Genomic DNA, 14,891 nt, shown 5'->3' on the forward strand with positions numbered 1-14,891 from the left:
CTCAGTGCTTAAAGCACAGCTGGAGGGAGATGCACAATATGCCACGCTGTAAATGCCACTGGAAAGATGTGTAGCTCAGGAACGGTGGTTTCATGAATACAACTTGCACGCTTATCTATTTACTTTCTGATTATTTCTCTTTGAGGTACTCAGCCTATTTGTGAAGGACAAACAGTAGAAAGCCTGACGCTGCAAACAGATGTGGATGCACTTAATGGGGAAATCCATTACTTCAAGGAAGGGCCAAGATTTCTATGGGAGTCTACACAAGCATTTGGCACTTATATAAAAGGCTGAGCAGAGCAGTTATTGGCTGTTTATTATGGGGGATATTTGGAGTGTTAGCCTGAGGTCTGAGAGTGCTCTAAATTCATCACGTAACATGCACAATTTTAGCTAACAACAGGGGATCACAGCTTGAACACTAGCATTTGGTGTTACAGCCTGACCGCCAGAACTGAAGCACAACTCTCCCTGCTCTCACCATCCAAAACTGGACTTCTGCGAAGATGGGTAACGTCTTGGAAATGTTCCCTACCACTGCACAGTGCGTACTCTCAACAAGCACAGAGAGAAAGTCAGTGCTTGCCAGCCACTCGGGACCTCATCTTTGTCCAGATTTTATTGAAGACTCTTCTCAGATAGAGGGAGCAGGTGACATGGGTGAAGGAATAAGGAGCTCCTTTAACTTCTGTGCTTCAAGTCTGGAGGTACAACTCTGCCACCAATTACCCTCTTTCGAAGCAATTCACTCAGGTGCTTACGTTTAGCTGGGATGAATCGGGACTTGAGTACGCAAAGACACGGCAAAGTATGTTGCACTCCCATGTAGAGGTGACACAGAGCACTTTCCCTGCCATATAATGAGGGACCTATAGCAGATATTTTGACCTGAGGGTTCTGTGGAGCTGACTTCCACTAGCCATGTCAGATATGCTATTAGCACTGCTTAGGTTTAAGGATCTCAAGATTATGCCAGTTAGTACTGGTCAGATAATAATGATCGGATGCTTTGAAAACAAACCTTTATCTTCTATTTTTAAGGACAGAATAATCGAATGGCAATTCCACAAAGTAAAAATTAGATGCTCTGACTGCCCAAAAGAGCTATTTTCAAAGGTCACATACATTGTTAATGGAAAGCGGGAATAACAGCAAGGAGAAAACTGTGAAATATCTAATATCTCAGATGGAAAAACAAATGTCAAGTTATAGGCAACAGAGGCATGAGGCATGATCCCAATCTATAGAAGGTTTCCTTTCAAAGCTGGATGTCTACTTACAGATATCCACTAAAAGCCCACACATTAATTACAAAGGGAAAAAGATAAGAGTTCAATTCATTTAGCTCTTTTGTTCCAGGCATTTCATGGCTGTCAGTCTGAAATTTTGAAAGAGGCCCATATTGAAGATAACCCTATAAACAGAATAACTTGGGACGTAAAAAAAAAAAGGGGGGGGGGGGGAGGAAGGTATACCTCCCCCACATATGGTTCTAACAGATGTGGTTTTAAATTACCGTTGGGACATAATAATGTTTTTTGAATGGACTGAATGTTAAGTAGTTGGCTCCTCCTATGTGACAGACATTAGCGCTCAGTGGCTTAAGCAGAAAACTCCCCATTTTTGTCTTTAGCTGGCATGTACTTCATTTTCAGCCCACGCTGGTCAGTATGATTTAATACCTTGGCCTGATGTCCCTCTCACCAGCAAAAGAAAGGATAAAATAGGATTAAAGAAATGAAACAAAACAAAACCAGGCAACCCCCCCCCAGCAGACAATGCCAGGCTGCCGGCATTGTTCCTTACACAACAACTCCTGCAATGGAAACTCACTGGAGAGGACAGCTGAGGAAGAAAAACGTTAAATAATTCAAAGCCACTAACATCAAGTCTGATGTAGGTATAAAAATAGTTACAAAACACCACTCTACATGTTTTCATTATAGGAACTTTGACTTACTTGGAAACATCAAGGAAACCCCAAACCTATCACCCTCCCAGCCTCGTATGCTCAATTAGTCCGGCAGTCGAAATGACATCCATTTCCAAACCAGCCTTCAATTTCCATGGCCATTTCGTCTTTCTGCACTGGGGGAGCCAGCATAGTTCCACAGCAGGAGCGAAAAAGTCTGAGCCAGAGCCCATTAAAACCAACGGGAGCCTTTGAATTAACAGTAATGATCCTTGGATCTGGCCCTGCTTTAGGTTAAAGTGTTGCTGTGCTTTGGGGATTCAAGCAAGATTGGATGTGGCCGGCTTTTGTTATCTCCAAAAATCTTTGTCGCTGGGAATGTCCCCTTCCAAACGCTCAGTCTGCGAGAGCAGCGCACATTTTAAAAAAAGGCCTTCATGAAATATTCAAGGAAACATGATGCAAGGTGAGCTACCATATACTCTGTGTAAAGTTAGCTCAAGGTATTTTCATTTGAACAGAGGGAAGGAGAGAGAGAAACAAACAGGAGCATTCACAGATGAAGAATACGTGCCCACACACACACACAGTTGATCAGCAGCTTTGTGGGGCTGCGTGTGGGGAAATGAAATAGTAACTGACAAGTAAAAAGTATCCCGATTTTTTTTTATTATTATTATTTCTTGCATAGCAGAGATGTTACAGAATTTTTAGCCTTCCGTGCTCTGAAAGGGGAGGAAAAAATCCAAAAGAAAAAAAAAAATCAAACCATCTTCACTGCACAGAGCACAACAGAGCACCAGCTGCAGCAATCCAACTCTAGGATGGAAAGAGCTGGCACAGGTCCCTCCATTCCTGGTATTCCCCCCATTTCCTCACCCCCAACGCCGCCTCCCAAAAAGACCCGCTCTTCTTCCCTAGTATCAGCTTCTGATATCCCCTTCTTTCCTGTCGCCATCTTCTCAACTAGACACTTGCTGTCTGATAATCTCAGGAGAAGACATAAAACGCCAAAATAAATAAATACATAAAATTCAACAAAACATTAATTATGCAGAAGGTATAAAATAATACAAAACTAAGTGATGCAGGTGTACAATAACGTTGCTCCCCAGAGCCGGTGATCAGCAGTGTTTGGCACAGAGAGCCACAAACAGATGACATTTTAAAGCATATGGGGGGTATGCAGGGATGTAAGCAATGGGTTTTGGCTTCTATATGAGTCATTTGTGCATCCCTCCAATCCCAAATAATATTGTGAACAGCACCAGCAATAATAAACTATAAAACCCAAGCCCTAAAGCAAGCACTGTTCAGGTAGACCCAAATGCCCATCAACAAACACAGCTTTAAGTGACAGACAGGTGGCTTTTGTCTGCTCACACTTTCTTGCAAAAACAGGCGAGTATTGCAAGTTTCCAAATCCTAGGTGTCTTTGCAGGGCATCATGAACACAACATGGATTTTAGGGTAGGAAGGAGTGAAATTTAGGAGATGGAGATGCAGGGGAAACATGTCAGGCTGTGAGAAGGTGGTCATTAAGTTGTCCCTTGGTTCAGGCCTCAGCTGCTCCAGCATGGATGAAGTGAAGGGCATAATTTGCTGTTTGAGGGAAGAGCAAATGCTCGCTAGAAAGAAGCCTGAGAAAAAAGACTGTTAGATGCTGTCGATGAGAAGCAAAAACATTTGAGCCACAGACAACTTCACAGTCAGATGTCACAAGACAGGCAGGTTGTTGTTCTTACTTGATATTAAGTGGATTTTGTTGGTTATATTTTTGTCCAGATTATCCCCAGGACAAGAATAAAAGTCAAAATGAGAGCCTTTTTCATTGCTGGGCTTTCTGATTCTCTCCCGAAGCCTCCAATCATTACACCACAACCTACTCTTACAATACTGAGTAACTAGCTGGGTGATAAAAACATCAGATGAAATTCAGGGTCAATAAAAGCAAAGTAATGCATAAAGGGAAAACCAATTCTAACAATACATACACAATGTGGGCTCTAAATTAACTGTTACCACACAGGAAGGTGGCTGGGGAATCACCATGGGATGTCCTCTACAAATATTGGCTCTCTGCTTGTGCCAGTCAATATACAGGGAAAATCTTGGGGTATGTCAGGAAAAAAATAGACAACAAAAGGAGAAGAATGTATCAGGATGGTGCTGTATTAAGCAAATGATGCATTTCTTTCTTAATGCCACATGCATTTTTGGTCAACCCATCTCTAAAATCTATAGTAGAATTAACAAAGATAGAGAAAAGGGATGCAAAGATTATTGGGGATATAGAAAGACTTTTGCAGGAGAGATGAGGTAGAGTAGGGATTTTCAGCTTGGGAAAGAACACCAAAAAGTGGGAGGAGCAGACCTCTCTTAAATCATGATGCCTATAACCCACAAAGTACGAGTCACCTAATGAAATTAAGAAATTGTCAGTTTAAAGCAGAACAAAAGGAAGACTTTTTCACTCACTGCATGGTCATAAATTTTGAAACGTTTTTTTTACAGGATATTGTGGCCAACACAACTCTACACCAGATTCAAAAAGAATCCAGAGGACAACTGCTCCAGTGCCTACTGAGCAGGACGGTCCAAAAGACTGTCCTGAAGATGGAAGAGTGTAATGAAAAGGTGCACTCTGTATTTGAATATGAATAAAATTAGGCTTCATATCAGCATGATACAACTACTGTAAACAGTTGACAAGCCAGGAAAAACCTCCTGGATCATGAGACTAACCTAAAAACTCATCACCTCCAAAAAGCTGTTTGTACCCCCTTCTTTCTCCCTTCTCCTCGGCACGTGCTCCCACCGCATTGACTCAATGTAAGTCACTACCTCAGCAGAAAAAAACCCCCAAATCCTAGCAAAAGATGGAGCTAGTTTTCACCTGGGTTGATGAATTAAATCACCAGACATATTTTGAAGGAGTGGAAGGACAGGAGCTGGGGAGAGAAGATACTGGGAGGGGAGGAGAGGGGGAGAGCAGGACCCCTCTTCTTCAATGTCAATGGGTTCTCTTATGTGGAAACTACAGCCTTGGCAGTCACCCATAATGGTGATAAAAAAAGAAAAAGGCTGATCAAACAAAAAATACAATTATCTGCTCTTTCAGTTTTTGGGGTTCCCCCCCCCGCTTTGTTTTTTGGCTGTGATTTGCAGTAACAGTTGCTGTTACAAGAGAATGTTGTTATATTAAATCAGAATTCTTCTGTCAGAAGGACCGTGAACCCAAAGGTGGGATACATGGGAATTTCTGCGATTGCTCTGTCAGTGCAACATCTCCTGAGATTTCTTTGGGTTTAATCCCATTCTACAAATCTTTCAATGTCGTATCGCTTTGATGCGGCTTTGTGGGCTTCTCATTAATTGTATTTACTTTTGTTTCCAGGAAGCTTGAGATTTCATCATCTGCTAACATATGCTGAAATGCATGTGTCAGTTTTATAATAAATTTCCAATATATAAAAATATCTATAAAACACACAAACACAAAATTAGTTTGTAACAAAATCTGAAGTTAGCTGTTTATTAGGGAAAGGCAAAGTTGGTAGTGCTGTCAATTACGGGAAGAGCGAGGCAGCTTTAATAATAAAACAGCATTCGCAATTTCTCATAACTATACTAACCAAATTGTTTGGGCTGAAAATTTCCATGCCAGCTGTCTGCCTCAGGCTGAAGTTTTTTGGAAAATTTCAGTCAAAACAGTTCAGCAGATTCTGAGAACAAGGCTAGGGAAAAATATGTTGTTTTACCCATGTTAAAAAAATGCCTTTAGCCTTCTCTCTAAAACCTCCTGTGGGATCCCTAGTACTTTAGAGGGAGGACTTGAAATTTGCCTGGGAGAGAACTGTTTTTCTTTTAATGAATTTTGTGTGAATTTGTGTGAATTTGGCCAAGTTTAGACATCTTTGATAAAAACACTCCTGCTACATGCTCCTGGGTGCATTTGTACACATTTGCCAGCTTCCATCACTTAACTTTCTACCTGTGTGGGACTAAACAAGACGCTTCGTGCGGTGGGATGTGCCAGGTCTGCATCCAAGTATCAGAACCGAAACTGGAGATGCTCTCCGGTGCTCGGTATCATCCCCAGCTGGAAGGAGCTGAATGAGGTGGTGGTGAGAGACCTGAAGAGCAGGGATTAGAAGGATGAAAATGGGATTGCAGAATAGAGCTGGAAGAGGCAGGAGATGAGAGGACCAGACTGAGCGGGATGGACCGGGAGGGATCTGTTTGGGGGAGCAGACTACTCTGTTAAACCAAACAATGAAGATCTGTTAATTCAAGCCATTGACACACACAAATACCAAAATGATGCAACCTGACAAAGCCACTACCTTTTGCAAGACTTAAAAAAAAAAATTCCAACGAAGACTAGACTAACAGACCAATAATAGGATTTAAAAGTATATATTGGAGACACAGAATTTAAGAAAAAAACCAAAGAAAATTGCCTTAATCAAGCACCCTGCCTGCCTTCATTACGATGCAGTCATTATTCACAAGACTGTGTTTTATCCAAGCCTGCCTGGAGATGAAGCAGTGAGAATGAGGAGCAGAAAATGAGGTTTATGATCCCTGTCTCACCCATTGCAGAGCTGGAAGGTTTGTAGTGACTAAGCAGAAGACAGAGGAATAAGGACGAATGTGTTTCAGATTAAGGCAGCCGAACGATGCCCCAAGACTGTGGGCAATGTTGGGCAAGTCACTTCAACCCAACATTTCATTACTGTGTCAAAGCAAAGTGTGTTGCAACCTCGGGATGATCATCTTGATAGCTCGGAGTCTGATCTGCTTACGTGTCAAACACTCACAAGAGCAATTAAAGGCCATGTGAACTTTGCTTTGCTCTAGCACCGTAAGTAACCCCCGATCACGGCTCTGTCTGCAGGAATGCATCACGAGATCGGCTCTTGAGATTGTTCTCTGCTTTCGAGCACAAAAATCTGTGCTAATGCCAAAAAAGCTGATCACACCTTAAACCCAGCCGCACAAAGGGCAATTTTCTAGAAAAGCAGCATTTGCTGGTTCCTGGCTGACGGGATCTGTGCTGCACCAAGCCCAACCAGCCAATACTGTGTATATCAACAAGCAGGAAGCAAATTCCAGCGTCTCTCATGCTCCATCAGTTTTTCCAACTACTTCTGGCAGTTCTTTCTGAAAGCTTTTTGACTAACCAAACTCTCCCTTCCTATTCTTCATTACGTTACATAGGTGAGGCGAAAATGGTTTTCAGCATCCAGACACAGATGCAGTTCAAAAGGAAGTGGCAGTATGCTGAAAAATTTCCATTATCAAATTTAGGAGTTCAATTCCTTTATAAGATTGGGTTATTTTTGTCCAGGGGACCCAGTGGACGAAATGGTTTATGACTTGGTGGCCTCCAGGAGTTTGCTTTTATGTGGACAGACTGTACCTGAAGACACTCCTGCTCAGGAAATGAATCCTCTTTCCCTCCGTACAGCATGGTATAGAAGACCAAGACTGATTTTATGCATGCACCCAATATGCCCCAGAAGTCACAGATCTAGACTCAAAGTTTTAAGCGATCTTCAGATTTTCAGTGCATTTACTGGAGTTCAAGGGGGAGAAGACAAAGCCTGTGGGGCCTGATTGCATACGTTAACACAGGGTTGAATTAAAACATTAAAATAAGATTTAATCCTTCTGTTTTCTAACTTTTGATTGTTTAACTGATCAACCTTCACAATACTTTGAAGACTTAGTGTGTGCAAACACACGAGCAGGCAAGTGATACAGCTTCTACTCAGTATTTAAAGAGATAACTGCACTGAATAATCACCTAAAACCTAAATCAATGGGCAGCGAGACATCTCCTGCTTTCACGTTTGCTATTGCTGCCTGGGTAGCGCATCTGGCACCGGTGCCTTAGCGGTAGTTATGGTGGTGAAGCGGGATTCTGGACTGCAGTGCTTTTCCTAGACTGTAGCAAATACTACTTCACTAAAACCTGAGGAGGTATCAGTGAAATCTAATTGATCACCCCCATTTAAATGGACTGATAAATGCAGTTCAGCAAGCTCCTCCACCTAAACCGACCATCAGCAACTCCTCTCTTCTTCTTCCCTTTTCCCCCCTGCTTTTTAAAAAACCAAGGATGTGTCAACAGCCTAGAAAGCAAATCTTACTTGGAATAGGAAACTTAACTGCCAGCCCTATTCCATGTCATTGTGCATCTTCCTCCTTCTGGCTGCCAACACACTGGAAGAACACAGATTTCTGTGTCTGCTGTTTTCACGGACATCTTTACATTCCAAAAAAAGATCACCTCTGCTGATACCCAGCAGAACAATATGGGATGAAGTTTGAATCCTCCTACAGCACAAACAGCTTAGTTCACAGCAATTTGGTATAAAGGCACAAGGTTTTCGGTGAGTAAGGCTCAAACTTCCCAAGAAATTTGAACTTTCTGTAAGAAGTGTTTGTCACTCCACATAGCCAAGGAAACATGCCCTCCCATTCAGATTTCAACTCTGCCTTTAAAGATGCTCCAGGAAGAGTGATGCAGGACAGCTGGCAAAAAAAAAAAAAAAAAATATATATCTCTAGGAAAATTATCTGGCTATCAGCGCAGCAACGGTGAAATGGCACACAGGAATGCAAATCATACATTTACTCCCGAGTAAGAACATAAGTCCTACAGCCACACTACAGCACCACTCCTCAAGCTATACTGATATAGTTAAGATACAAAATTTCTCTATGATTCTTTTTGCTTTTAATCTACAACAAAGAGGAAATACATATATATTTATATTTTTTTAAATATTTCATTACAAGACTTTTTCTCTGAAACATATTGGTTAAGGATCCATGAATACCCAATTCACTGGCAAGTGGTACATGTTACTCTGTCAAAGTGCCCGGCAATGCCAATCTGTCAGTTCAAAGCAGAAACAGAATATTTTAGCTTTGAGTTACAGTAAGCTATGCTGATAGACCTTGTAACAGGGCAGGTAACAGCCAGTCTTTAAATCCGAATTGACATTGATTCAGAGAGTTTCATTTCTTTGAATCAAATTGAGAGAGTTTCAAGCCGCTTCACTTTTTGAAATTACAGTTACACATTTCTTAAACACAGAAGAGTTTGCTTTAAAGAAGAAAAGTAAAGTCTCAAGTGGCTACGGAGATAAGATAAAAAGAGAAAGTGATGTTAAAGAAGATATCAGACGAGCAAGTTTTTGTTTATTCATCTTTTTTAATTCTTCTTTTTCCCCCCATAAATTTTTAAAACTGCCTTGATTTGAAATCCTAATAAGAAATCACATATGTCATGCAACATTCCTCCTGCCAAATCTCTCTCATCGTGGTATTACTGCAATATTTGTAACTTTTGATCTGGAAACATCGAGTTATGTAAGATCATAGTTCTGCTCCTTGCAAGGATGTGATTCTGTCAGAAAATGAACCAGTGAAGCAGCAACTCGAACAGAACTGGAAATGACTTTCCCAGGGAAAAGGTAGTTTTGCTTAAGCATCTCAGCTATTTTAAAGTGCAAGAACTCAATGTTTTATTCTCCTGAGCGGAGAAATGGTAAAATACCAGGTTAAAAATAATCAGAGCGGGCTCTTAATTGGAATAGTGTACATGTTGTAGAAGGAATGAAATAACATTTTAGTTATTATGCACTCCAGGAAACCAATCAAATAAAATAAAAGCAAAAAAATTCCTCATTTTGTAAAACAAAAGAGAACAACATTTTCCCTTGCCAGTGTACTATCTGCTCACCAAAACAAAAGGAAAGCATCTAATTTAAATGAGTCAAGGAAAATAATTAAGCTACAAGGACTTCAAACCCCCACAGTCTTCTCAGTGCAAATCTCTTTCCCCAGACCCACTGAAACCAGAGTGATGTCTCCCTTCTTCCATCCACGTAGTAAAATAAATCATCGGGGAGGGAGGTATCTCCCCTCCCTCCCCAACCAAACCCAGACGAGCAGTTTTACTCTCTTCTCTTAATGATTTTTCCCTATCTTTTAAAATCAGAGAAGGTAAATTCTCCCCTGAAAAGCCTTTCTAAACCAGGACCCCTTGCTAATAAAAAAGGAAACTACGAAGTTAACTTGTGCACCTCCTTTTGCCTTTCTCCCCTTCCCCTGCCAAAGACCAGCCCGAGAACCTCTTTCCACCCCAAAGACCCTCTTTCTCCACCAAAACATGACATTTTTTCTCCAGCTCACACAAGGAAATGACAGATACATTGAAAATCTCCCCTTGTAAAGATGTGCACACATGCACGCACGTATGTACGGGAAGGGAGGGTGAGGCACAGAGGCAGAAGTCCCTGCAGAAATACAGTACATGTCAGTGCAGTGGCAGTAATTCCAAGTTCTGGTGATTTTTTGGGGGGGGAAAAGGGGGAAAACCCAAACCAGGTTGTCTGCAAAGGCACCTTTTCTCCTCTCCCCGCCTCAGCTGTGGGTGCAGACCCCCTTCCCAGGGTGGTCCTGAGCAGAGCAGTGGTCCCGCTCCCAGGGGAAATCACAACCCAGGTAATATTTTCGCACGCCTGGGAAACGCCTGGCCACCCACCGCGACCTCACGCTCCCCTCCCCGTCCCCAAACCGGCTGGAAACCGGCACAAACCCTGATTTTCCATGCCCGTGCGCTAGTTTGGGAGTCATATTCTTAAAGGATCATGGCAGCAAGGGAATCCTCCTGGCCACAAAACAGCCTGCACCAGTAAGGACTGATCCAGCAGCGTGGCATAGGCTGGGAACTGGGAATTTAGCAGGGAAGGGCAACTCGCAATGGCCACAAACCAGCAAATTCCTACAGCCTTTAACACAAGCAGAGCCAAGCGAGCTGCTTTGAAGGCTTGTCTCCCTGCAAAACAGTGCGAGAGAGACACGTCTTCCTACCTTTATGCCCCTCACCACACACACCCCGTACTAAAAATATATATATATATACACACTCCCTTGTTTTTTCCACCCAAGCCTATAAAAGTGCTACAGGCTGAGACACTAAGTGGGAGGCGCCTGGCTCGGAAAAAGCCAATGAAATAAATTAAATACAAATCACTGGCTCAGCCCCAGCCTCTCCCGGCAAAGAGGTGTTGGGGTTTCCAGTGGCCGATACCTTGCCCTTGCCGGACCCAGTGCGGCTGGTATATGGGGGCTGCTGGCATAATATAGGCGTAAACCTATAATAATATAGATGGTAAACCTTGGGTATTGCAGGCACATATGGCGCACATGTTGGGAGCAGAGCACTTTGCACAGGAGAGGAGGGGCCACTCTACTAGTAAGCAATTTTATTAGGGTCAGCGAAGCAGAAAGAAATGGGGTTGGGATAGGTTGGGATCTGCCAAATTCCCCTGCCCGACTCCTGCACCCCAGAGCAGGCAGCAGCACACTAACAACTTGCCAGGTTTTAGCTGAAGTTTACCTCTAAAAAGCGCAGACAACTTCCAACTTCAAAGCTTTGCTCTCATTTTCTCATTTTATGTCCCTCCCTTCACGCGGGACTTTTCTCCGAAAAAAAAAAAAAAAAAAAATGCAGCTATACATGCAGACTTCACTGCAAAAAGTTAAGAAGGAAGATGGGGTGGAGGTGGAGAGATTATTTTATAGTTTGATTCAGGGGTTTGGTGGTTGATTTTTTTTTTTTAATCATAAAGAATTGAACTTTCCTGGAAGAGCCATAAGCAAATGCATTCAAGACGCAGAAAGGTCTTTATCTAGTTAATAAGTATTTAGCTATCTCTGTTTTGGCTGTATGAAAAACCTATTTCAGACTGTGTATCCCATAAGACAAGGATGACTGTGGCATAAATGTTCTGGTTTTGTTTGGTTTGGGGTTTTTTTGTTTGTTTGTTTTTTTTCCCAAATCATGTGCTTAGATGGTTGTAACCACTGCGAATTTCTAAGCATGGTCATGCTAAGAAAGAGTAAATACATAGTGCCTTCATGAATACTTTACGGTTTGGGTTTTTTTAATTATTTTTTAAAGATTTGGCATGACTTAACTACTACTTATTTCAAAGCAAAATTTCCCAGATATTTTAGACCAAGAAAAAAAATATTTTTAATCAAAACAACTACCAAGAAATAAACGCCCTTTGGTAGCAGCCTGGTTTTATGTTCAACAGCCCAAATTGGTATTTCAAAATGCAAATTACTGAGAATGTGAGCACGAGTCTGAACCACTGCATTTCTCCCAGGCACTCCAGCATCTTTTCTCAAACGCCACACTGTTTGGAGGGGCTTTTAATATTGGCAGGGCATGGCTGGAAGCAGGGCTTTAACATTTAATGCCTAAGAAAGAGAATTGTCACTCAAGTTGCAGTCAAGCGCGGTTTTTTTCTTATTTTGGTTGGAGGCAAACCCACCCTCCGGTGGAAAATGGGAGACCCCTTCCCCATCCCTGACTCTATCGCAGATCCAAATGTAAACATACACACATACACACACCCACACCCCCCCCTCCCACGCACCCACCACCCTGCACCAGGACACGGGGACGGGGCGGAGGGTTCAACCAGAGCAAAAGGAGCTTTGTGCAGCTGAAAAATACCAAGGCACTTTCCCCCCCCCCTTCTTTCTCCCCCCCTTCCTCGCTTTTACTATTACATAAATAACACCGATTGATCTTAAAGCTGCATCCTTGCCTCCAAATCTGCACTGCTGCCTTCCCCCCCCCCCCCCAGCACAGCCGCACCGCTCGGGGTGCAGAGGGAAGGGTCGGGGGGGGGTGTTGGATGGGAGAAGGCACCCCGAACATCCCCCGGAGCAAGGTCTTGCCAGTGTGAGGGTGCCTGGTCCCCACCGCCCCAAGCAGGAGCCTCCGGCAGCATCTTTCCCTCCTGCTGAATTGCTGCAAACTGTGTGCGGAGGGAGCAGCAGGGCTGGGATGCGAGGGGAGAAAAGCAAGCTGGGCAAGAGGGAGGGATGGTGGGGAGGAAAAGCCAGGGATTCAGGGAGCTTCTCTCCAAGCCCCAACCCGGGTGCCTGTCTGTTTGGTGGGAAGAGGAAAGGGGGAAGGGAAAACTGGAGGGAGGCGATCGCGCAAATGCACTTTTCAGAGCAAAAAGCAAAGCTTACCATGTCTGCAGGCTTCCCCCCCACCGAAATGCCACTTATGTGTCCAGCGATCCCAAAGTGGGCAACTACAGCCAGGCGCCGGAGCTCATCGCAGCAGGCAGCTCGGCAATACACCACTGCCACCCCCAAAAAAATCAAAATCAAAATAAATTTAAAAAAAAAAAAAAAAAAAAGGACCGGTCCAGCTTCTTTCCTGGCAGGAATCGTCCCTGGTTAGGACTGCCCAAAATAAGCAGCTGCAATCCAAAGGCTTTATTTAAAGCTTCCCCCCCTCCTCCTCCTCCTCTCCTCGCCTCGCTCTCTCTCTCTCTCCCTCTCCCTGTTACACACAGAGAGAAAGAGAGACACACACAGGTTACATGAATGGGAGGCAGGAGCCGGCGCTCCCGGGCTGGGAATGACAGGCACACATGCGGCCGGCTGCTGCGCACCGCCGGGCTCCGCTCGGCTCCGCTCGGCGGGGGCTGGGTGGCTCGGGCACGGGCAGTGGGGATGGAGTGCGGAGGGGATGGGCACGGCGTGGAGATGGGCTTTGGGGGGGGAATGGGTTTGGGGGGAGATGGGGGTGGGCGTGGGGCACGCGTGGCGTAGGTGTGGGGCGGAGGGGACGCGGGTCTGGGCATGGGCATGGCGCTGGCGTGCGTGGAGGGAGGCATGGGCATGGCGTGGCGTGGGCAATGGGGAGGACGGAGGTGGGCATGGGATGGCAAGGGCGTGGGGAGGAGGTGGGCATGGGCACGGACAGGGACATGGGCACGGCATGTGGTGGCATGGGCATGGCGAGGAGATGGGCATGGACAGGGACATGGACACGGGCACGGCATGTGGTGGCATGGGCATGGCGAGGAGATGGGCATCGGTATGAGGTGGCAACATGGGCATGACACAGTCACGGCATAGGCATGGGGCAGGGGAGGACGAAGGCATGGACATGGCATGGACATGCCACAGTCATGGCATAGACATGGGGCAGTAGTGGACATAGCCATGAGCATGGCATGGACATAGGAGGAGTTGGGCATGGGCACGGGGAAGGAGGGTCATAAGGAAGGCATGGGTATAACATGGGCGTGGGGAAGGGATGGGCATGGCATAGGCATGGGGATGGACATTGGCGTGGACAAAGGTACGGCATGGACACGGACGTGGCGTGGAGAGGGGATGGGCATGGCATGTAGAGGGAATGGACAGGGGCATGGGGAGGGGATGGGCATGGGCATGGCAAGGTCACGGACATAGGTATGGGCATGGTGATGAGATGGACTGGGCGTAGACATAAGCATTAGAAGGTAATAGGGAGGGGAGAGGATGGGCTTGGGCATGGGTTGAGCATAGGCATGGGGATGACATGGGATGGGCATTGGCACGTGAATGGGATGGGATCGGGATGGGGATGAGGAGGGATGGAGAGCCGCCTCGCGTGGTGCCTTCATGGCCTGGCCCTGGTGAGCCTCTCCCTCTTCTTGGGCTTGGTCAGCTGCATCCCAGCTTCAGCACATGTGATAAGGAAGGGGAAACCTCTGTTCTCCCCTGCCCCCAGTCAGGCAACTTGCATAATTTTTTGCTTTTGGGATCAGGGAGCATCATCCACAGTGGTGTCAGGAGATTTCATTATTACTATTACTATTACTACTACTATTACTATTATTACGTTATTGTTGTTATTATTATTATTATTGTTGTTATTTTTAAGTACTTGTGTTGTTTAATAATTAAAATCAAATTCTCAGGAAGAAGACCTGCGAGATTTCAGTTGCATAATTTAAGGTTACTTCTTTGTTGGGAGGAAGATCAATGCTACCAGTTTCTGCCTTTTAAATATTTGTGGGGTTTTTTGTTTTGTTTTGTTTTGTTAAACTGTAGCGACAGGAAATTAGGGCTATTTAATGCCATTCAACAT

At 44.5% G+C, this 14,891-nt stretch overlaps 1 protein-coding gene across 9 annotated transcripts in view; it reads right to left on the reverse strand.

Moving 5' to 3' along the window:
• TENM4 (teneurin transmembrane protein 4) overlaps nucleotides 1–13,277 on the reverse strand; it is a 599,338-nt gene extending 586,061 nt beyond the window's left edge. For 6 of the 9 annotated variants that reach the window (XM_052812175.1, XM_052812176.1, XM_052812174.1 and 3 more), the window contains exon 1: nucleotides 12,992–13,277. The gene's annotated coding sequence lies outside the window, so the exon portion shown is untranslated. The remainder of the gene's footprint in view (nucleotides 1–12,991) is intronic. The other 3 variants (XM_052812181.1, XM_052812180.1, XM_052812179.1) reach the window with 1 other exon arrangement.
• Between the last annotated feature and the right edge of the window lie 1,614 nt (nucleotides 13,278–14,891).

The sequence above is a fragment of the Harpia harpyja genome, chromosome 17 (genome assembly GCF_026419915.1).
Source record: "Harpia harpyja isolate bHarHar1 chromosome 17, bHarHar1 primary haplotype, whole genome shotgun sequence".
Lineage (NCBI taxonomy): Eukaryota > Metazoa > Chordata > Aves > Accipitriformes > Accipitridae > Harpia > Harpia harpyja.